Raw genomic sequence first — 25,844 nt, 5'->3', positions numbered from 1 at the left:
TACCGTTAGATCACGTCGACATTGTCTATAATAACCAGGAGAGATTCTGAGGAACCATGTACGCTAAGGAGTGTTTCTTACCGGAGTCTGGTTCTTAACCTGTTCTTGACGTAAAACTAGTACGAATAATTCTGCCTTCATTTGTATTTCGAAAATCGGTTTCCTTATATTTGTCAGATATCGCTCTCGTTCTCCTTGGTAATTATACTACACTATACGAAACTTCTCCCGACTAACTGTTCCCAAATATTCAAATCCATGACTTCAGTGCTAGTTTAGCTATTGCTGAATGGTGTGCACATATCTCAGTAGTTCTTCATTCTTCTGGTAAGGTTTTCATCTAGATTTTACTCTCGTCTGATGTTTCTATGACCTGTTCGTTTTGAATCTTACCCGCGCATCTGGTTTTTAGTATTCTCTAGACTACATACATCAAATTCTTCCATGATCTTAGTCTCCACTTCTAGTATGCTCCAGATTTTGAAACACAACTCTTTTGTTTCTGTATATTATCAAGAACGTTCCCCTCTTTTAAAAACCTCGTTTGTGCTAACATTCCAGTGATGTTTTCCTTACTTTGAACGGTATTGTCAAATACAAAATCTTCCGAACCGTATTGTTGCACTGAGTGCCAGTCATATCAGAATTGCAAAGTTGGCCAACAATTGTTCAACTGTGTTCTATTACACGCCAATCCATTGTGTGGTAGCGACGTGCCACAAAGCTGAGGAATTACCTATTGACGTCGAGAATAGTTTTACTGGAAGGAATGGCAACCGAAGTATAATTTGCGCTTCAGCAATCAGACACTGGATAGTGCACGAACAATTTGATGTCACACCTCTTTGGAGATTAACGTAGGATGAGAATGAGAACATTTTTTACTTTATATATGCTATTTAATAAACGAGTACTGTATATGTGAAATTGAGTTTTTAATCGTGGTTAGAGCAGAAGAAGAAGAAGAACTGAATTTTTTATTTTTTATTTTTATTGCGACGTCAGGAAAATGCAAAATTAAAATCTTGCCCACTCGTCATCGCAATTCTCTGTTTGAAGTGAGGATCGTCTGATCGTCTGCGACTGGGGTCCGGTATCGCGAGTCACTGGAAATGGTTATAGCTTGGTTGCTGACAGTGTTAGAACTGGTAGCGCCATATGCGACGATATACTAAATATACTAAAGCGATACGTTGCCACCTTGCATCACAAAAGAGTTGATTTTTGAGCACCTCTGTGTGCAGACATCCTGTGAGATGCGCCAAATGGAGGCATCTTATGAAGCTATATGTGTATAGCGTGTATTTATTGATTTACATCTACAGCGGTTTCCCTTTACAACATTAATCTTTTACTGTAAATGGTTGTTGAAACAAAATTACAGCTCCCTTAACAAATCTATCACGTTACACTATTATTCACATCAGAATAGGTTTCCTGGATGCCACTTATTAATGACTCGAGAAAAGATTGTATTCTGTCAGGTGGACTGTTAATGGTGCTTCGGGCCATTGACGCCCTCGGGAATCGCGAGAACCATACAATGAGTGCTGCTGATAGAGACACCCAGGGCGAATGCGGTGGCTGCGGCCGCACTAATGGCGTCGATTACTGCTGCGTCACAATGACGTCAAACTACATGTTACCAAACAGAAACAAGAGGCGCGCTGCGCTGCACAATGTCTGCTAGTTTTGGAAGCAGATTGTCCTATATGCTATTGAAATGCGGCACGGAGCTGGTGTTGAGTGGAAAGGTACTGAGCCATAATGATTTTATTAACGTTTCTAAAAACAATAATGAATTTATTTATAAAAGCAAACATCCAAGAACATTAACAGAAGAGACTAAATTTCAGTAACCAACTGATGACAAAGACCTCATAAGGCGTGGTTTCCCCCGGTAGCTGAGTGGTCAGCGTGACAGAATGTCAATCCTAAGGGCCTGGGTTCAATTCCCGGCTGGGTCGAAGATTTTCTCCACTCAGGGACTGCGAGATGTGAAGTCCTAATCATCACCGTCTCATCCCTACCGACGAGCAAGTCCCCGAAGTGGCGTCAAATCTAAAGACTTGCACCCGGCGAACGGTCTACCCGTCTGGAGACCCTAGTCACACGACCTCTGAAGGCAAACAGTAGAAAATCACTGCGTTTTAGCAAAGAATATTAAATGAAGTAAAAAAATTACATTTACATTACAAACAGCAAAACATAAAGATCAAGTTATTATGTCACAAACATCAACCATTGGGTATTGCCAGTAATTATCAAAACCATTGCCTTCGAAGTAGCCAAAATCACTGACAGAGGTGGTTCAAATTCATGACGATAGAGGCGGTGGCAGAGGCGATGCTAGTACCAATAAACCCTCCTTCTCTACTGATATAGGACGGCGATTACCGCTACCACAGTTCTGGGATCCTTCATTAAAAATTTCACTTATGGCACTCAGGCATCTTTAACAAGATCACAGTTCACAAGAGATGCAATCACTTTTCCGTGATTTCTCGTAACATCCAGCGCCCATTGACAAACGTTTGTTTAGATAATGCCGAGAGAAGGATGTAATAAGGATTACTCGTAGTCGGGAACCCACGGATATTATCCAGCAGACGCCACCGCGTCCACTATCTGCAATGGTCAGATCGGACTCCAACGCACAACCACAGTAGATACAAACTACTTGCAACTTCAATAGCAGTGGACACGCCGAATACTGTGCGTCCTGCCGAAGTGCACTTTAACAAGCAATGTTCACGGCTGTGACTAACACACGGCCCAGCCAAACCCGCAGTGAGCAAAGGCACCACTCTTGCCAACGGGCCACGGCAGACACTTCGTCACACCAACGCTCTTCGCCGCCCGTGTCACACTCCCCTTTTCTCCCGCTCGCCGCAGCCCTTAACTACCTCCGACCTGCCCTGTACCGGCGACAGCAACGCTCGATGCACTTTTGCTGCCAGAGGGATTCCAAATCCGCTGGAATTACGCGAAATTAAACGTGGGCGCACGGCACGACCATATAGATTTTCAATAAGTTTTGGCCATAATGGTGAATGAAATTATGAATTTGACAAATCCACTCAACATCTGTGGTATCGATTTAATTATATTCTTTGCAAATCTGGGTATTGACACCAAAGATGTTAGAGTAAGTCACAGAGTAGTACACCGAAGAGCCAAAGAAATTGATACACTGAATAATATCGTGTAGGATTACCGTGACCACGCAGAGGTGCTGCAACACAACGTGGCATGGACTCGACTAACGTCTGAAGTAGTGCTGGAGGGAATTGTTACGATGAATCCTGCAGGGCTGTCCCTAAATCCGTAAGAGTGCGACGGGAGATTTCTTTTGAACAGCACGTTGCAAGGCATCCCAGATATGCTCAATAAGGTTCATGCCTGGTGAGTCTGGGGGCCAGCGGAAGTGTTTAAACTCAGAAGAGTGTTCCTGGAGCCACACTGTAGCAATTCTGGACATGTTGGGTATCACATTGTCGTCTTGGAATTGCCCAAGTCCGTCGGAATGCATAATGGACGTGAATAGATGCAGGCGATCAGACAGAATTCTTACGTATGTGTCACCTATCAGAGTCGTATCTAGACGTATCAGGGGTCCCACATCACTCCAACTTCATACGCCCCACACCCTTACAGAGCCTCCACCACCTCGAACAGTCCACTGCTGACATGCAGGGCCCATGGATTCCATACCAGTACACGTCCATCCGCTCAATACAGTTTGAAACGAGACTCGTCGAACGAGGCTACATGTCATCAACTGTCCAATGTGGCTGCTGACTGGCGGCGAGGCGTAAAGCTTTGTGTCGTGCAGTCACCAGGGGTATACGAGTGAGCCTTCGTATCTCAGTATCTACGGGATGGTCAAAAAATGGTGCAAATGGCTCTGGGTACTATGAGACTTAACATCTGAGATCATCAGTCCCCTAGACATATAACTACGTAAACACACACACAGATGCCCGAGGCAGGATTCGAACCTGCGACCGTAGCAGCCACGTGGACTGAAGCGCCTTAACCGCTCGGCCACAGCCGCCGTCTTACGGGGTGGTCAGGAATAGTCTGGAAAGTTTGTAGAGCTGTTGGAGCCTTCAGCTCCGAAAGCCCAATCGATGATATTTCGTTGAATGGGTCGCACGCTGACACTTATTGATGGCCCAGCATTGAAATCTGCGGCAACTTGCGGAAGGGTTGCACTTCTGTCACATTGAACGAGTCTATTCAGTCGTCATTGGTTCCATTCTTGCAGGATATTTCCCGGCCGCAGCGATGTCGGAGATTTGATGTTTTTTTAGGATTCCTGATATTCACGGTGCACTCCGGTAATGATCGTACAGGAAAATCCCCATTTCATCGCTATCTCGGATGCTGTATCCCGTCGCTCGTGCGCCGACTATAGCATCACGTTCAAACGCACTTAAATCTTTTTAACCTGCCATTGTTCAGCAGTAACCGATCTGACAACTGCGCCAGACACTTGTCTTGTACAAGCGTTGCCGACTGCAGCGCCGTATTCTGCCAGCATACACATCTGTGTATTTGAATACACCTGCGTATAGCAGTTCCTTTGGTGCATCAGTGTATGTACCAGGTGTTAGCCAGTCCGGCGATGTAGGTAGTTTCAAAAGGATGGAAGAAGGCATGCCGTGTAGTGGAGTCAGCATTATTTAAAAGGAATTTTATAACAACATGTTCTGACGAATATTGAAATAATGAGCAAATGGAAGGATTACAAACTCAAGTGTTAAGGTAAACCAATTTTTTCACATCTGTAGCTGTACAGTTTCTTATTGTTAGAAAATTGTGAATGGCTGAAGTTTGCAGTTGACATTTTATAATGCAGCATATAGTTTTGTCTTATAAGTGAAAGAAATTTTAAGGCAAGTAACTGTACATAGGACAGCTGTTAAGAAAATTTTGCTAACCTCTCTGGTTGTGATAACTTTATGAAAGAGTGTATTGTTGTTATTACTTAATGAAGCATAATTTTACTTGGGGTCTTTGTTCTCAATTTTCAGCCGAATGGTCCCTCACTTTTCATAATCTACCTTGGTGAATGTCTTTGTATATTCGCCTTGAGCATCGCGAGTTGTGTGCTACTGAAGCATTTTGATGAAATGTGATAAGGTACCGTCTTGCACTGCACATCACAAGTACGATAATTGAAATTTGACTTTTGACAGTTTCATCATTATGTTAACAGTAAGAGGTTGTAGAATAGACGACTGTTCCGTCCGCAGAAGTAGGCCAATGAATTTAATTGCCATCAAGATTAATGTCTATTTTAAAGCTCAGTGATTTTCAGAGCGCAACTGTGAAAATAATATCATATCAATTCAGAGGTGTAATACAATTAGACGGTGTCAGTAAGGTGCTACCTTGTGATTTTTCGCGCGGTTTTATTAGAAAGTAAGATGCATTAAATTTTATGTTCCTTTGCTGTGTAATTACAACAGTTCTGATACAGCAATTGTTTGCAAGACTATAGATAGAGGTCAGCAATACTCAGGGCTAACATTTTAATCTGAATCAATTTGTTTTGCAATCTGATGGAATACATAATTCTCATTGAAAACGGATTACTTTTTCGCAGACGAATTGTTTAATGTACCGGATTGTCTGCATATCACAGTGTGTAGTGTGAGGTCCATATAATTCCCGTTCATTTTCACGATTGTGTCTTCCTGAACCGTAATTTACGTATTTTTACATCAAAATGAGTTTTGTACATTTATCAGACACCACCTTGACACATACAAACACGAGTTTAGTTTTACATTATACTATCCCCAAGCAGTTGCTGCCCGCGCCGATTTCTTGTACTACACTTACAGAACAATCTTACTTTTACTTTCAGAAGAGCTGTGTGCTACGTGAGAATTTACTAATACAGTCTGTAAGATTATGAAGTAATAAAGGCAGCAGAGGATGAAAAAGGCCAAAAAACAAGGCCGACTTCAAATCATTGGATAACGCACGAAAGGAGAAAATATGAAAATGTAGCAAATTAAACAGGCGAAAGCGAATAATGACGGTCCACGATGAGAGTCTGACAGGAAATTAAACTTACAAAGGAGGAACCGGTACACGAGCAATGAAAAACTGCTAAAGAACACGTGACTATGGTAAAGATAGACACAGTGCATAGAAAAATTGGAGAGGACTGTACGAAGTGACTCTATGAATGTTAATAGCTCAGACGGTAGCAAAGGCGTTAAGACTGAGAGGTGGAAGAATACAAAAAGGGTCTGAAAGGGGAAACAAACTTGAAGGTAGTAAACAGAAAGAAATGAAGAAGGATGTGTAGATGCGGTGGGAGATACGATACTACGAGAAGAGTTTGACAGAGCTCCGAAAAATTTAAGCTGAAGCAGCACCCTCGGAGTAGACGACACACAGATGGGCAGATCGGTTAAGTAATGAGGCAATACTGAACCGATCTGGGGAAAAAAGAAATGTTTGGTACGAGATCACTAAAAATGGGATCGGTTGATAGGACTCATCGTGGGACGTAAAAATCGTCAATTTCGTAATGGAATGAAGTGTGAGGGGTGAAAATTACCGAGAGAGATCAAAAACGACTAGAGCAAGCAGGTTGAAACGGATGTAGGCTTCAGCAGTTATGCAGAGATGAAGAGGCTTGAGCAGGACAGAGTGGCACAGATACTTGCGTCAAACGAGTCCTCGGTTCAAGATCATGACAAAATTATGGCACTGCATCAAGAAACGGTCCATGTTACTAAGATAATGTAGCGGAAAACTTTTAAAAAAGGAAGCACATACACAAAGATAATAATCAGAGTTCGTCGTCGTGGTTCACCAGCATAGATATTGCTGCATTTCTAACGTTCTGTTTGCATTTTGTAAAATTTTGTTGTATTTATATACCTATAGTATTCCATAGAGGCTGGCCGGTGTGGCGGAGCGGTTCTAGGCTCTTCAGTCTGGAACCGTGCTCCCGCTACGGTCGCAGGTTGAATCCTGCCTCGGGCATGGATGTGTGTGATGTTCTTAGGTTAGTTAGGTTTAAGTAGTTCTAAGTTCTAGGGGACAGTGACCTCAGATGTTAAGTCCCATAGCGCTCAGAGCCATATTCCATAGAGCAGACAAGGTTGTTTACAGAAGAATTAAAGATAAGTGGCATGAATAATTAGGAAATATCGTCATTACCTTCGAAACGATTGTACTTCTCATACAATTTTACAACTTATCTGTTACATTTCACACAAGGGGATCTACTATCAGCACATAACGTCAGACACACAAGACTTATATGTTTCGGCCCTCAGAAAAAAAAAACAACTAGGACGTGTAGTGAAATTACATGCCATTATTTAAAAAATGGCTGTACTTTTAGCAAGAGCCTCGAGAGAAGTTGGTTCAGACTCTTACAAATTTCTTCTTTACTACTGCTTCCACTGTAAATCGAACCAATCTTGGATGGTTTAGTACAGGCTCCGCATACCTGACAATTATACTAGCACGCGTTTTCCATAGACCATGTGTTCTAGCACCATTCTAATTCGTAATTGATTTACGATTTAATTAGAAAAATATTTTTATAACAACACATTTCAAAGGTTTCTAGTTGATTTTTCCCCAGTATTCATGTCGTTTACATCTCAAATTACTTGGCTCGAGACGTGTCAGTATTTCATGAAGGTAGATTAGATATTTTTAAGAAATTTTGCATCAACTGTTCAAATCTTCCTGTATCTACCTTCCTCTTTTCGGCTGCTGTCTGCACTGGATAGTAGAAACTGACCGTGCGAGCGTTAGTACGTAGCTCATTATTATACTTCTCTGACTTTGTGTCATAGCTAAGGGTTCGCCGTCATCTCGTCAGACACTATGTGCCCACTTGTCAGCGGATTTAACAATGCGCGGTCTCTGCTGTGATGAGTTTCACTTGACGTTTGACATGGTGATGAGGGATGTCCACCGAGGAAAGTGGTCTCGTTCGTCGTGTTGTGGAAAGCGATCCATAACGGTGAAAAGTGTGCATATGGCATTCGAAGAATTACTGCTTCTCGTTGTTTCGTGGTCGCTACTTCGCCGCTGCGGAGTCGGCAGGTTTCTCATTTATACAGCTTCGGTTTATGGATGCCTTGCAGCCGGTATTTACTACACAGAAAAATAATTGTGTTAACTTCAAAATAATCTTTCTCAGGGTTTCAGCTATTCAGTATTACTAGTAGTATTTGAATACCAGTGAGGCGAATAAATGGTGTAAAATATTTTCTGCTATCAGGGTTTGTTGAGTCCAGCACTTTACCTCTCCCCGCCGTTTCAGACACATCACGCTTCTTCTACAGTACGTCCCAAAAATTTTCTTTAATGCTTCTCTCCATCTTTCCGTCATTTCTCTGTTTATCCTTAACCCTTTCATCTCACTGAGTTGTTCTAAAATTTATTTTACCTTTTTGAGATACTCTTCGTGATACGATTTCATTTCTTTGGGATTAAAATTACTTGGTGCAACTCATAACAAACATTCTTTTATTTATTACAATGCTGCGCCAAGATTAAAATTTAAAAAGAGAGTCAAATTTATAACGTACTCTTGCTCGGTCTTTGTGTCTTCAATTGACGTTTATTTTACTTTGTTAATTTTGTAGTCCTATACGGCTAATGCACATCAGGTGTCTAAAAGTACTCTTAGGAAACGTGTTGCCTTTCAATTAGTTTATTGCTGATCCGAATGGTGTTTTATGTTGGAAAAATTGCTGAAAATAATTAGCAGTTCAGCAATATTACAGTCACTGTTGGGATGTCGGAAGAACTGAGACACCTACAACCGAGTAACCTTTTGAAAGATAAGTATATGCTGTAATATTTACAGATGAGCATAAGTTTAGTTTGATAAATAGAATAATTATTCAAGATTTGATTTTCCTTTACTTACAGATTTGTACTATAGCACGAGTAAGTCGATGTATCATCTGAAGACAGCTTAAGTGATCGGCGCTTTGGACAAACTGTTTCTAATTGGTTCAAGATGAAACTCTCAATTATCACGAAGACAGCGATTCAGCGACTGATGTTCACTAGTATAATGAATTTGCATCTTTTAGCGGGTCAAGAGAAGCAAGCAATGAAGGACAAGACAGACTAAGAAGTTCTGATTTCCTAATCAGTAGTGAAGAGTCCATAACATCATGAGGATTTCGCCTGGTCAGGGCAACGTACTGTAACTCGCTCTCCTAAACTCATATGGCATTATTTGATTGTCAAAAGAGATCGTGCATTGTACTAATTCAGAAAATGGGTGTCTAACGGGAATTAAGGGGAAAAATGAGGAAATTAATGCATTTTTGTTGATATACACTCCTGGAAATTGAAATAAGAACATCGTGAATTCATTGTCCCAGGAAGGGGAAACTTTATTGACACATTCCTGGGGTCAGATACATCACATGATCACACTGACAGAACCACAGGCACATAGACACAGGCAACAGAGCATGCACAATGTCGGCACTAGTACAGTGTATATCCACCTTTCGCAGCAATGCAGGCTGCTATTCTCCCATGGAGACGATCGTAGAGATGCTGGATGTAGTCCTGTGGAACGGCTTGCCATGCCATTTCCACCTGGCGCCTCAGTTGGACCAGCGTTCGTGCTGGACGTGCAGATCGCGTGAGACGACGCTTCATCCAGTCCCAAACATGCTCAATGGGGGACAGATCCGGAGATCTTGCTGGCCAGGGTAGTTGACTTACACCTTCTAGAGCACGTTGGGTGGCACGGGATACATGCGGACGTGCATTGTCCTGTTGGAACAGCAAGTTCCCTTGCCGGTCTAGGAATGGTAGAACGATGGGTTGGATGACGGTTTGGATGTACCGTGCACTATTCAGTGTCCCCTCGACGATCACCAGTGGTGTACGGCCAGTGTAGGAGATCGCTCCCCACACCATGATGCCGGGTGTTGGCCCTGTGTGCCTCGGTCATATGCAGTCCTGATTGTGGCGCTCACCTGCACGGCGCCAAACACGCATACGACCATCATTGGCACCAAGGCAGAAGCGACTCTCATCGCTGACGACGACACGTCTCCATTCGTCCCTCCATTCACGCCTGTCGCGACACCACTGGAGGCGGGCTGGCGTGAGCGGAAGACGGCCTAACGGTGTGCGGGACCGTAGCCCAGCTTCATGGAGACGGTTGCGAATGGTCCTCGCCGACACCCCAGGAGCAACAGTGTCTCTAATTTGCTGGGAAGTGGCGGTGCGGTCCCCTACGGCACTGCGTAGGATACTATGGTCTTGGCGTGCATCCGTGCGTCGCTGCGGTCCGGTCCCAGGTCGACGGGCACGTGCACCTTCCGCCGACCACTGGCGACAACATCGATGTACTGTGGAGACCTCACGCCCCACGTGTTGAGCAATTCGGCGGTACGTCCACCCGGCCTCCCGCATGTCCACTATACGCCCTCGCTCAAAGTCCGTCAACTGCACATACGGTTCACGTCCACGCTGTCGCGGCATGCTACCAGTGTTAAAGACTGCGATGGAGCTCCGTATGCCATGGCAAACTGGCTGACACTGACGGCAGCGGTGCACAAATGCTGCGCAGCTAGCGCCATTCGACGGCCAACACCGCGGTTCCTGGTGTGCCCGCTGTGCCGTGCGTGTGATAATTGCTTGTACAGCCCTCTCGCTGTGTCCGGAGCAAGTATGGTGGGTCTGACACACCGGTGTCAATGTGTTCTGTTTTCCATTTCCAGGAGTGTAGTTGAAAACTGTGGTGTGCCTCTCATGGAGCCATTGTCGAAAGCTGCGTCAACCCTATCTATTTGTCAACATTTTCACTTAACAGATACGATGATAAGCGAAGGGCTCTAAGCTCGTTAAGAAACGGAGCAGAGAGGCCAGGTGCCACAGTGACATCATGGCACCATTTCGCTACATTTGCGTACTTTTCATACAAAACTGCCGATTAGGGATGTATCCCAGGGAAAATTTAACTATTATAGGCAAACAACTTACGTTCTTCAGAGGACGTTGTAACTTTACTCAGTACATACCCCCGAAATCAGAGAAATGTGGAATCAAAATTTTTAGGCCTTGCGATTTTTTCTCTTTATACACTAGAGATGATATACTTTATACCAGAAAATCCCTGATCAGACAACGCAAACTAATGTCCTTTCTTTAACGGAAGAGCTATTGCAGGATATGATTACAGCAGAGAGAATTAGTAAGCAAATAGGAAATTCCCACAGGAATGAAAGCTCATGACACCTGAGAAGCTTTATCATCATTATTTGCTTTCAAAGACAGTTTTATAATTGAACTAAAAGATGCAGAAAAGGCATACATAAGAAAATTTGAAACTCTCGTTATTTTGGGTCGTCTAATAGCAGGAGTATAACTCAATACACTGTGTGGAAAGGTCACACATATACCCACCGGAATATAATTTTTCTGGCTCTTGATTATCATGAAAGAAGCGGAATGGACGCATTTAGAACAGTTGTTTCGTTTCTGTAAAGCAAAGATGACCGTTCTATATCTTGAAGTTCAATTGCTTGGCAGAGCAGCAGCTCGTAATGTTGTGGAGCACCACAGGGAAAGCTTAACTCCATCAAAGCGGTGAATTCAGATGAAATTCTGGCTTTCAAGAAATGGTGGCCAGGCTCTATAAAACTGTGTGTCTACCACATGAGACTGCACGAAGAGGTATTACATAGTTGCCCATATTGAAGCACAATGAATTATTGCTTTTGAGTATATTGATAAAGTAACCAAGCTCACGTTTTGTCTTAAGTGCTCCACTTTCCCACGGTGTCCACCTCATCAGAAAGCATACAACACTGTTCCACAAATAATAAGAAAGTGAAGGTCTGGAATAACTTGCAAAACATATTCCTGAAGGATACAGTGAGTTTTGCGAGATTCTTTTCAAACAGCCCGCAACATACATTGAAGAAAAACTGCCCTTCAATACTCTACTCCTACGTTTTTTCTGAAGAGTTTAATTAGTTTTGTTCTATGTCTGATTCTATCATGCGAAAAACTATTTTAAAAGCTTTTTCTGACACATTGTTGTTTATAAAATTACAATTTTTGAAAATCCTGTCATTGTAGAAATCATACGTTCCAAAGAAGAACGTATGTATTTGCACAACTCACATCATGCACAGTAACTGACTGATATGTCACATGTCAGAGAATTTTTCCTTTCAGTACTGTGTCAAAACAAGACTGCAAAGCTGCAGAAAAATTTAATGTTCAAACTTTGTGTTTCAAACTGTCTATGAAGTTTTTTGCGTGTACTGAACATTTTCAGTTTTCTTAGATGTGTCCTTTTGGCCTTTTCTAATTCAATTGTAATTTACGTACACAAAGTAAACTATCATGTAGCTAAATGCCCTGCATTACAGTACAGTAGTAGCTGGTGAATGTTAAAAGAAGCCGGAGATAATTTTGTGCTGTAGTATAATGAAACCGAGAGGTGAGTCTCCTGACCAATGGCACTTATATACACTTGCAAGAGGCAGTCGTGAACATGGCTTTTTTCTTTTATGGACAAACGTAATAGATCTAGTACGCATAAACGACCTGTGATTATTTCCACATCCCAAATAACCGGAAGGAGCAGAGAGGCATCAGTCCAAGCTTGCAAAATAATATTCCACAACCATGGCACGTTGTAAAATAATTTGCCAGCAGCCTAAGGCTGAATAAACTGGACGATCATGAACAATAAAATGCTTTTGTGCTCACACTGATTAGACAGCAAAAAATGATCAAAGATGCTGCAAAGGCACAAAAATATTACAGAGAATACCATGGAATTCTTTTCAAAGAGTGGTTTTTTAGTGAATGAAGCTGCTGGTGTGGAACCGGTAAAACTAAGATTCATTGGAAGACTCTTCAGAAAATATAATTCACTCACCAGAGAGGTGGCTTACATAACACTAGTTCGCATATTCTTGAATACAGCTGATCTGTCTAGGTTATTACAAGGTTAGATTAATATACGGAAGAGAAAGGGAAAATCAACTTAGAATGGCGTGTTTTGTTCGCTGAATCGCTCAATCGGCGCGAGAGCGATGCTAAAAATATTCAGTGGCAGGCGTTCCAGGAGAGGAAGTGCCGAGCAGTGTATAATTTCGTCCTACATAAATGTTGCAAAACGCCACGACAAAAATATCAGCGAAGTGGCAGCCGTACGGAGGTTACCGGGAATCGTTCTTTCCCAAGCGCCACTCGCGAATGTAACAAGCCAGAGTGCAAAGTTTGTGGTGTGAGAAGTACTTTCCGCCACACCTCGTAAGGCCTGTGGAATATACATTGTAGATATAAATGTAGGACATTTTCTTCGTGATTTGACACCAGCACGGTAATTTACAACAGGATTTACGGTAATGTACTTGTATAATTAGGACTCGCGGTCTGAGGGTTCCAACAAACTTAATTATGTATACAGAAAAGAAAACAATGATATCATACGGCTCAGCGGCCTTGAGCATTTCTTTCAATTAGACGGTGAAATTCATGTCCCAAACCATCACCAGGTGAAGGCTAGGTTAAGGAAAGAACAGAAAAACCTGTGCTCCAACCGAGATTCTTGCCCACGGCCTCTTTCTTTAATCTTCATGATTCCTCCATTATTTCTATTTACCTTTTTAAAGTTTTGATCGTTATTGTTCTGGATATTTGGTCAGGGAGAACGTCACATGACATCTGTGCAAGTTGATCGTTGTATACTTCACGCTCTTTTTTTTTATTATTATTAGTAGGGCAGCCAGGACTCTGACCGAATTTTCTGAGCTACCGTGACGGCTTCCGCTAGAGCGCCAGGCACGACAAATATACACATAGTTCATCTATATGTTTTTGATGAGTTAGTTTGCGAATATGAAAATATGTGACATAAAGGGCCGTATCCTTTGACTGCATTGACTCTGAAGCTTAAAATTTTTACAGCGCAGACCTCAGTATGTAACATAAATTTGAAACTGACACCTCTACCCGTTGCTGAGAACATGGGGTCTTAACAGTCCGACAATCAGACAAATAACAAAGTGATCCTATGAGGGTTCCAACCTTACCGTCTGAGGGATGGAACCCTACAAACTCTTTCGTCTCCACTATGTGTCACCGAAGCCGTGATGATTTGACATTATTGTCTTATTCTTAATAAAATTTTTGAAATGGCTCAAAGCACTGTGGGACTTAAAATCTGAGGTCATCAGTCCTCTAGACTTAGAACTACTTAAATCTAACTAACCTAAGTACATCATACACATCCATGCCCGAGGCAGGATTTGAACCTGCGATCGTAACAGCAGTGCGGTTCCGGACTGAAGCGTAGGGAGCCGCTCGGCCATAGCGGCCGGCAGCCTTGTTCTAATATTATGCATTTGTCTTAAGGAATGGGCAACATAGAAATCAAAGTATTCCCTCTGATTTCACTATCATTACGACTCAGGGACATGTGTTCGTCTTTTATATACCAAATAACCCTGCTTTTACTAAATATGACTTGCATCCACTATTATTTACTGATCTTTTTACAAGAAGGTGATTTTACATCTGACATTTGGTGGAGAGCCAATTTTTTCCTTAATTCATGGCCAATTGTGGGCTTCTTGTTCTGCAATATATGTTAATGACATAAAACCAGTCACTTGAAAATGGCATAAAAGCCCGAAACCTCAGTTCTAACTAAATCTACATGATTACTCTGCAATTCACATTTAAGTGCTTGGCAGAGGGTCCATCGAACCACAATCATACTATCTCTCTACCATTCCACTCCTGAACAGCGCGCGGGAAAAACGAACACCTAAACCTTTCTGTTCGAGCTCTGATTTCTCTTATTTTATTTTGATGATCATTCCTACCTATGTAGGTTGGGCTCAACAAAATATTTTCGCATACGGAAGAGAAAGTTGATGACTGAAATTTCGTAAATAGATCTCGCCGTCACGAGAAACGTCTTTGCTTTAATAACTTCCATACCAACTCGCGTATCATATCTGCCACACTCTCTCCCCTATTGCGTGATAATACAAAACGAGCTGCCCTTTTTTGCACCCTTTCGATGTCCTCCGTCAATCCCACCTGGTAAGGATCCCACACCGCGCAGCAATATTCTTACAGAGGACGAACGAGTGTAGTGTAAGCTGTCTCTTTAGTGGACTTGTTGCATCTTCTAAGTGTCCTGCCAATGAAACGCAAGCTTTGGCTTGCCTTCCCCACAATATTATCTACGTGGTCTTTCCAACTGAAGTTGTTCGTAATTTTAACACCCGGGTACTTGGTTGAATTGACAGCCTTGAGAATTGTACTATTTATCGAGTAATCGAATTCCAACGGATTTCTTTTGGAACTCATGTGGATCACCTCACACTTTTCGTTATTTAGTATCAACTGCCACCTGCCACACCATACAGCAATCTTTTCTAAATCGCTTTGCAACTGATACTGGTCTTCGGATGATCTTACTAGACGGTAAATTACAGCATCATCTGCGAACAACCTAAGAGAACTGCTCAGATTGTCACCCAGGTCATTTATATAGATCAGGAACAGCAGAGGTCCCAGGACGTTTCCCTGGGGAACACCCGATATCACTTCAGTTTTACTCGATGATTTGCCGTCTATTACTACGAACTGCGACCTTCCTGACAGGAAATCACGAATCCAGTCGCACAACTGAGACGATACCCCCATAGGCCTGCAGTTTGGTTAGAAGTCGCTTGTGAGGAACGGTGTCAAAAGCTTTCCGGAAATCTAGAAATACGGAATCAACTTGAGATCCCCTGTCGATAGCGGCCATTACTTCGTGCGAATAAAGAGCTAGCTGCGTTGCACAAGAACGATGTTTTCTCAAACCATGCTGATTACGTATCAATAGATCGTTCCCTTCGAGGTGATTCATAATGTTTGAATAGAATATATGCTCCAAAACCCTACTGCAAACCGACGTCAATGATATAGGTCTGTAGTTCGATGGATTACTCCTACTACCCTTCTTAAACACTGGTGCGACCTGCACAATTTTCCAATCTGTAGGTACAAATCTATCGGTGAGAGAGCGGTTCAATATGATTGCTAAGTAGGAGGCTATTGTATAGGCGTAATCTGAAAGGAACCTAATCGGTATACTATCTGGACCTGAAGACTTGCCCGTATCAAGCGATTTGAGTTGCTTCGCAACCCCTAAGGTATCTACTTCTAAGAAACTCTTGCTAGCAGCTGTTCGTGTTTCAGATTCATGAATATTCCATTCGTCTTCCCTGCTGAAGGAATTTCAGACAACTGCGTTCAATAACTCCGCTTTAGCGGCACAGTCGTCGGTAACAGTACCACCGGTACTGCGCAGCGAAGGTATTGACTGCGTCTTGCCGCTTGTGTACTTTACATACTACCAGAATTTTTCGGATTTTCTACCAAATTTCGAGACAATGATTCGTTGTGGAACCTATTAAAGGCATCTTGCACTGAAGTCCGTGCCAAATTTCGTGCGTCTGTAAATTTTACCCGATCTTCGGGATTTCGCGTTGTGCTTTTTCCGTTGCCTCTGCAACAGCGTTCGGACCTGTTATATGTATCATGGGGGATCAGTTCCATCTCTTACCAATTTATGAGGTACAAATCTCACAATTGCTGTTGCTACTATATCTTTGAATTTGAGCCACATCTCGTCTACATTTGCATAGTCGGTTCGGAACGAATGGAGATTGTCTCTTAGGAAGGCTTCTAGTGACACTTTAAACCCTTTTTTAAATAAAATTATTTTGCTTTTTGGAAATAACAATACAGTCAAACGCCTGGCGTTGTATCGTTTAAAAATTGTTGTATTACTGTTGTTCAGCAACATCAAAAAACTGCATAAATATATATGTTTATCTACGTAACCAATATTATATTCCTCCACAGTTGGGTTTCTACCTCATTAACGGTCATATTTAGATCAATATGCAGCGTAGTGGTTTTAGTCTTGTTCAGAATAATGTATTTTAACAGATACTGCAATTACAGATGCTTCCATGTGATTATAATGTAAAACTTCACAAAATAACCTTCATTTTTTCCAAATTTATACAGCGGTTTCTCACAGCTCAGGAATACAATTTTATCACAAACTATCCTATACATTGCATTACATAATTACACATAAACTGCATCAGGCGCTATTGAAAGGAACTATTCATGCATTCTCCTTGAACAACTTAAAGAACCACAGGCAACTAGCTGGTTATTTGAATCCTAATGCGGACCCGTTTCTTCGTCAATGTGTTTTTTCGAGCTGTGAATTAATATTTACTTTTTAGACCTAAAAAATATTGAACTTATAACGTGTGCAAGAACGCACTTACTCTCCTGATATTTTACGGCGAAAATACAGCCCTTAACACGAAATAACACCACAGTAGGAAACAGATATCGACGGCAGTAAAGAAGAAAACGAACTGACCACGTTCAGGACGATGGCAAAAACCTGTTCCCCAGAATGGAGCGGCGCCAAAGTGACATTACGTGTTAATTTTCAATTACATCAGTTCGGGCTCGCCCACAAAAAAAAAGGGGGACTGGAAAAAGTGTTCGTCTGCAATTTGTTAATTAAATCCCACCAACTGATAAAAATTTGCAGCTACCAGTTAGCGATTACTGTGAACCCTATGGCGTGTTAAATCTGCTATAGGAGGTACGATGAGGGTTACGGTGAGGAAGGTTATTGATGGGCCAGAGAGAGGAGGAACGTGGTGGAGGGAAGGATGTTTAGAATGTCACATCAAACACATTGCAGTCGTCTTAATTTACAAATTGTTATTTTATTGGGCTACTAGTTTCGGCGAAATATAGCGCCATATTCAGGCCCCTTGACCGACGTGTAAGAAGATCCCCACCTCTGGTCCAGTCAAAACAGGGGCCAACGTTCATTGAGTGGCATCTGTAGATTTTTAAGACAGTCATCACTTCAGACATCATCAACCGGCAAGTGATGTTTGAAGTGACCGCTGTTTCAAAGATCTTCATACAGCAGGTGATGTTTGGAAAAATCTCTGTCTCAAAAATCCGCGGATACAACAGCGCAACGGAAGTAAAACGGTTATCTGGCCCCAATCAAAATTTACAGTTGCCTCGCTTCTTGAAACATTGTTGCGGTCAGGGAGCCTGAAGATCGCCGAAACTGCTAGCTCAAAATATAACAACTTAGAAATTTAGACGGCTGAAAGGCGTTTGATTTGACATTCTGTACTCAACATCCGAGGTCCAGTAGCCACTTGTAAAAAGAAGGACGTACAGAGTGTAGCCTCCACACTACAGTTACTTGTGTCTGAAAATTAGCCCAACTTTACTTCACACTATAAAAGTCTACGTGTTACCAAAATTGTGTGTTCGCAAACTGTAATCCAACTTACACTCGTATGACAACCTTTGACTAAACAAAACCTAATTTGAACTGAACTATAACTGATCTCAGTGCATTATATGCGCAACGGACGTAAAACTGTTATCTGGCCCTAATGAAAATTTTCAGTTGCCTCGCTTCTTGACAACATTGTTGCAGATTTCGCGAAAGCACAACAGCAAATAGCAAACAAGCAGCGGCTAAACTACGCTGTAGTGCCATGTGTATTCAAATACAGGGACATGTAAACAGGCGGAATACAGCGCTGCGGTCGGAAACGCCTGTATAACTATCTGGCGCAGTTGTATCGGTTACTGCAGCTACAATGGCGGGTTAACAAGATTTAAGTGAGTTTGAACGTGGCGTTATAGTCGGCGCACGAGCGATGGGACACACCATCTCCGAGGTAACGATGAAGTAAGTGGGGATTTTCCCGTATGAATGTTTCACAAGTGTACCGTGAATGTCAGGAATCCGATAAAACATCGAATCTCCGGCATCGCTGGGACCGGAAAAAGATCCTGCAAGTACGGGACCAACGACGACTGAAGAGAATCGTTCAGCGTGACAGAAGTGCAAGCATACCACAAATTGGTGCGGATTTCAATGCTGGGCCATAAACAAGTGTCAGCGTGCGAACCATTCGACGGAACATCATCGATATGGGCATTTGGAGCCAAAGGCCCACTCGTGTACTCTCGATGTCTGCACGACACAGGGCTTTACATCTCGCCGGGGCCCGACAACACCGACACTGGACTGTTTGTGGCTGAGAACATGTTACCTGTCGGACGAGTCTCGTTGCAAATGGTATCGAGCGGACGAGCCTATACGGGTATGGAGAACGCCGTGAATCCATCGACCCTGCATATCAGCAGGGGACTGTTGAAGCTGGTGGCGGGTCTGTAATGGTGTGGGGCGTGGGCAGTTGGAGTGATATGAGACCCCTGTTACGTGTTAACATAAGACTGATTAGTGACACATACATGAGCATCCTGTCTGATCATCTGCATCCATTCGTGTCCATTGTGCATATCGTGCATTCCGACGGACTTGTATAATTTCAGCAGGACAATGCATTATCCCACACTTCCAGAACTGCTACAGAGTGGCTCCAGGAACACTCTTCTGAGTTTAAAAACTTTCGCTTCCCACCAGAATTCGCAGACACGAACATTATTGACCATGTCTGCGATGCCTTGCAACGTGATGTTCCGAAGAGATGCTCACCGCCTTGGAGGATTCATGGTGTCAGTTCCCTCCAGCAGTACTTCACACATTAGTCGAGACCACGCCATGTCGTGTTGCGGCATTTCTGTCTGCTCGCGGGGACCATACACGATATTAGGTGCGTGTACCAGTTTCTTTGGCTCTTTAGTGTACATTTATGTTTCTAAATACATATTAAAACTGTTGCATGTGGTAATGCGTAATGACAATGGTGTGTGAATTGTAACTATTCCTATGTAGTGATATCCCAAGACAAAGATTTTGGAATGAAGTATGTATTCAAAAGAGAGAGTAAAACCTCGCGTCATCTTCACACATAACTTGGATCTGAAAAATACTGTGCTTAACAAAGCTAACAAAGATTTAGAAAGGGTACAATGTTAACAGTGAATATCTATAAAAATCAAACAGTTTAATGAATTGAAATGTTAATTCATCATTCAGGGAAGTGGGGTGGTCTTTCTCTCAGCTCTGAGCAAGTTAACTAGGTGGCAACAATCAGTCCGACAAATTAGGTGGGCAGTGCTGCAGTCTTACCTCAATCTCCTTCTCTTCAAAAAAATTACATTACTAAAAATTTATATTCCTTTCGCTTTTCGTGTTTGTCCTTGCAGTCCTTTACAATAAATCTTTCTTCATCTAATAGATACAATCACAATTCAAAATAGCACTACTGAATACGTCCATCACCTACCACACTACAACTAAGAGAGCTGAGAGAAAGACAACCCCACTTCCCTTAAGTACGCTTCAGATACCAGCTGATTAAGCTGTTGATTTTTATAGAAATTCTATGTCAACAACGTACCCCTCTTTAATCGCTGTTCACTTCGTTAAGCATATAATTGTTCAGACCAATGTCATTGTGTTGATCTTGAGAAGTTCCTCTCTGCCATTTTGAAAACATGCTTCATTCTAATATCGTGATATTGGAATATCATTTCATAGGAACAGTTACACCCCGTACCCCACTGTTTGTGATTACGGATTACCACATTTCGCCATGCGGTGTGCAACAGTTTGAATAGAGTTTAGAAAACTTATTTAGAAATAGACATCTAGCTTAGCCTCTGCCTGCTTGCTATCTGCTGTTGTACTTCCGAGAAATCTACAACGACGTTGTGAAGACGCGAGGTAACTGGAAATTTTAATTACGGCAATATAATTGTTTTACTTCAGTATGAAGCGAAGTTGTGTTGAGAGCAGCTACAGCTCAGTTTAAATTAGGGCCTGTTTAGTTAAAGTTTATCAGACGAGACTAAGTTGGTTAACAGTTAATGGATACATAAACTACTGGCCATTAAAATTGTTACACCAAGAAGAAATGCAGATGATAAACGGGTATCCATTGCGCAAATATGTTATTCTAGAACTGAGATGTGATTACATTTTCACCCAATTTGGGTGCATAGATCCTGAGAAATCAGAACCCAGAACAACCACCTCTGGCCGTAATAACGGCCTTGATACGCCTGGGCAGTGAGTCGAACAGAGTTTGGATGGCGTGTACAGGTACAGCCGCCCATGCAGCTTCAACACGATTCATCAAGAGTAGTGAGTGGCGTACTGTGACGAGCCAGTTGCTCGGCCACCATTGATCAGACGATTTCAGTTGTTGAGAGACCTGGAGAATGTGCTGGCCAGGACAGCAGTCGAACATTTTCTGTATCCAGAAAGGCCCGTACAGGACCTGCAACATGCGGTCGTGCATTATCCTGCTGAAATGTAGGATTTCGCAAGGATCGAATGAAGGGTATAGCCACGGGTCGTAACACATCTGAAATGTAACGTCCACTGTTCAAAGTGCCGTCAGTGCGAACAAGAGGTGACCGAGACGTGTAACCAATGGCACCCCATACCAACACGCCAGGTGATACGCCAGTATGGCGATGTGGAATACACGCTTCCAAGTGCGTTCACCGCGATGTCGCCAAACACGGATGCAACTATCTTGAGGCTGTAAACAGAACCTGGATTGATCCGAAAAAATGACTCCGGGATCGAGACGTGGGTGCACAGTCTGTTGCAGCCATTCGGATAAGAAGCCTGTCATCTCGAATGCTAGTTATACGAGGCCGTTGGGATCCAGCACGGCTTTCCGTATTACCCTCCTGAACCCACCGATTCCATATTCCCTAACAGTCATTGGATCTCGACCAACGCGAGCAGCAATGTCGCGATACGATAAACCGCAATCGCAATAGGCTACAATCCGACCTTTATCAAAGTCGGAAACGTGATGGTACGCATTTCTCCTCCTTACACGAGGCATCACAACAACGTTTCGCCAGGCAACGCCGGTCAACTGCTGTTTGTGCATGAGAAATCGGTTGGGAACTTTCCTCATGTCATTACGTTGTCGGGGTCGCCACCGGTGCCAACCTTGTGTGAATGCTCTGAAAAGCTAATCATTTGCATACCACAGCATCTTCTTCGTGTCGGTTAAATTTCGCGTCTGTAGTACGTCATCTTCGTGGTGTAGCAATTTTAATGGCCAGTAATGTAAGTTTGGTCATACGTAGATTTTTTTTCTTCATCCTTGCTGTCCTTTCTTCATCTAAGACATACGATCAGAAGTCGACACAGCATCACTAGATACGTCCATCAACTAACACACTTCAACTAAGAGTGTATCAGACTGCGCAGAGGCAAAGACTGTACCACGCTAAGACCCAATGGATCAAATGGCTCTGAGCACTATGGGACTTAACATCTGAGGTCATCAGTCCGCTAGAACTTATAACTAAGGAAACATAACCAACCTAAGGACATCACACACATCCATGCCCAAGGCAGGATTCAAACCTGCGACCGAAGCGCTTAGAACCGCTTTGAAACCGCGGCCGGCGCCAAGACCAAAGATTGTTTAGGAGTAACGTAAATTGGTCTCTCTGTGACGTGCACATTGATGACGTAAAAAATCAAAATGGCATGACCACCTTACAAGAGGAAAGATGTGTGATTGAGACGATGGTGGCAGCACCATGAAGGGATGTTAACGCAGTCCCAACAGAAGTCACGGTAAAGAGGATGTCTGGTCGGCCAGAAAGAGACGGGCCGAGAGCGACGACACGCTCCACTTGTTTCGGCGGCCCTGCTCTAATCCCGCCACAATAGACCGCCGCGCCTCTGCGGCGCTGGCATTTAAAGTATTTCGCCGTCCGCTCCGGCGCTACAGGCGGATATCTTATTAGCAATCTCGTCCCACAATTACTGCAACCGCCGCCGCCGCGAACACGGCGCTGCGCCGGACTACTCCGCTAATTAACAACCTCGTTCATTAAGAAAATTAATATCGAGGCGAGGCGAGCGCGCGCAGCGCTCGTCTGCAGAGAACGGGGGACGGAGAGGGAAAGTTGCGGCGGGCGGTTTAGTGGTGGGCCCGATGTCCGCCCGCCGCTTTAAAGAGAGGCAGGCGGCCGAGTCGGGGCGGCGCGCGCCGCGAGGTTCCGCTTTAGCATTCCGCGCTCCTATGGGAAGGCAATTAGCGGTCCTGGAATGCGAGTGGGCGGACCCCCCGCGTTGTTCACCGGCTGCAATATCGCCGTGACTCGCCTGCAGACGGGCTCCGGCCGTGTTGGCCGACCGCCTGTGTAAACTGCCGCACTCGCCACAGATCTTCGCTCTAACTCGGTCACGTAACGGCCGTTTCCGCCTGACAGTGCGGAATCACTCGCGGCAGTGCCGCGTAATTAAGCAGCAGAAGCTGCTGACCCTTGTCACGTCAAGTGTACTGTTACGTAGGGCGAATGTTATACAAGGTGTCAGAGGTACTGTGATCAATGGTACCTTAATAAAGGCTGACAATTATTGGACTATGGGGAAAAAAAACCGTAATACGGCGTGCACACACTTTACTCAAAATGTAAACGTCACTACAGACATTCGGATTTAGGTTATGACATGTTCGATATGCCTGCCATCATTGGCGATGATGTGGCGCAGGTGAATAGTGAAATTCTGCGTGAAGTGTTGGAACATCGATGCTGTCGATGGCTGTTTTCAGCTCACACCCAAACATCCTCATGTCAGATGCTCAGATCTGTACCAGATGTTGTATGTCGATAGAGTATCAACCATTACACCGACTAAGTTTGTGCTATGTGCTGTCGTCCAGTAGAACATGCGTAAACGGTAATTAAAGGTAACATCAAAAATATTCAGTACAGAAATGAAACTTCCTTGCAGATTAAAACTGTGTGCCGGACCGAGACCCGAACTCGGGACCTTAGCCTTCCGCGGGCAAGTGCTCTACCAACTGAACCACCCAAGGACGACTCACGGCCCGTCTTCACAGCTGTACTTCTGCCAGTACCTCGTCTCCTACCTTCCAACCTTAGGTTCGCAGGAGAGCTTCTGTAAAGGTTGGAAGGAGGAGACGAGGTACTGGCAGAAGTAAAGCTGTGAGGACGGGCCGTGAGTCGTGCTTGGGTAGCTCAGTTGGTAGAGCAATTGCCCGCGAAAGGCTAAGGTCCCGTGTTCGAGTCTCGGTCCGGCCCAAAGTTTTAATATGCCAGAAAGTTTCATATCAGCGCACAATCCGCTGCAGAGTGAAAATCTCATTCTATATTCAGCACAGTCTGTGAATGATGGGTTTGCGGATCCTGCTGGGTTGGGAGCCGGCACGGTAGCTCGGCGTGTTGGATCAGAGGGTTAGCTGCCCTCTATATATTTATATATATACATAAAAAAAGTTTAATGTAAAAGAAAACAACACCAGATAGTTGTTAGAGCGTACTATCGCCATACCGAAAGCCCTGGGTTAAACACCACTGAAGTTGATTATTTTATTGTTTACGGCTAAAGTGAAGGCTTCCACGCAACTTAATCTAACTTAAACTAACTTACGATAAGGACAACCCACACCCGAGGGAGGACTCTAACCTCCGTCGGTTGGTGGGGGCGGGGGGGGGGGGGGGGGGGGGGGCAGCCGCACGAAGCGTCTCAAGGCACCTCAGAGCCAGCGGCTAACGTGCCCGGCTCAGAATTTGTAGCAATGTTCTTATGGCAGTCTGCTCAAATGGTTCAAATGGCTCTAAGCACTTTGGGACTTAACATCTGAGGTCATCAGTTCCCTAGACTTAGAACCACTTAAACCTAACTAAACTCAGGACATCACACACATCCATGCCCGAGGCAGGATTCGAACCTGCGAGTGTAGCAGCAGCGCGGTTCCGGATTTAGGCTCTAGAACCGCTCGGCCACAGTGACCGGCTTGGCAGTGTGCTTTCGCTTCGTTATTTGAGAGTAGAAAACCTTTTCAGGACATTTACATAGACAGGTGTCGTGTTGTGTTGGACATGTCCGATAGAACTGGCAGCACTCGTCACGAAGCAACTAGCGCACTTGGAGTTTTACAGAATAAACATAAACAATCGGAACATGGGAGCAAAGAAACAACTGCATCACAGGTGTGGAAGTATTAATGGTTCCATTTAGCGTCTTATCGCATAAGACAGTCAAAAAAAAAAGTCATCATTGAGATTTGAAATCAAGAAGTTTGGTACGACAATCTGACGCTCTATGAACGTCCCCACGAAAGCTATACGTTTTAGTTATTCACCCTTCTGCTTTTACTGTGCTCAGCGGTTCTGGTGTTACCTTTATTCAGTGTTTACGCCCGTTCTGCTGGACGGCAGCACATAGTACGAAGTATGTCGGAAGTTTGGTTGATACTCTACCGACATACAATGTCTGATACTGATCTTAGTGTCTGACATCTGGAGGCTTGGGTGTCAGCAATGATTTTGAGGTCATTGCTCTACACGTTGTCTTTAATAGAACAAATGTTAAACGAACTTTGGACGTTAAAATTTATTTTAGTGTTAATGTTTAGCATAACGTCCAACGTTCGTTTAAAGTTTGTTTAACATTTGAATAACGTTTGATTGTTTTATTGTCGTTCCGAATTTAATTCGTCTACGTTCTAAGATTAATTAATTTATCATCCTTTCGGATTTAACTAATTTATATTAGTTTCGAGTTTATTGGTCGATTTTTCCGACCACTGCAATGCATAAAAAGTCTTCCTTTCTTAAGGAACTCCCAGGATAAAATATTTAATCCCTACACAGGTAAAATAAAACAACAAATAGAATTTACAGCGTCAATCTCTTTCTCCAGCCAATAAGTAGAGCAAAAATATATACCAAACTTAGGTATTCCTGTTTTAGAACTACCTAAAATACATAAAAATTTTAATCCCTCTTCTGTAAAT

The sequence above is a fragment of the Schistocerca serialis genome, chromosome 2, assembly GCF_023864345.2.
Source record: "Schistocerca serialis cubense isolate TAMUIC-IGC-003099 chromosome 2, iqSchSeri2.2, whole genome shotgun sequence".
NCBI classification, from domain to species: domain Eukaryota; kingdom Metazoa; phylum Arthropoda; class Insecta; order Orthoptera; family Acrididae; genus Schistocerca; species Schistocerca serialis.
This window is presented reverse-complemented; position numbering follows the sequence as displayed.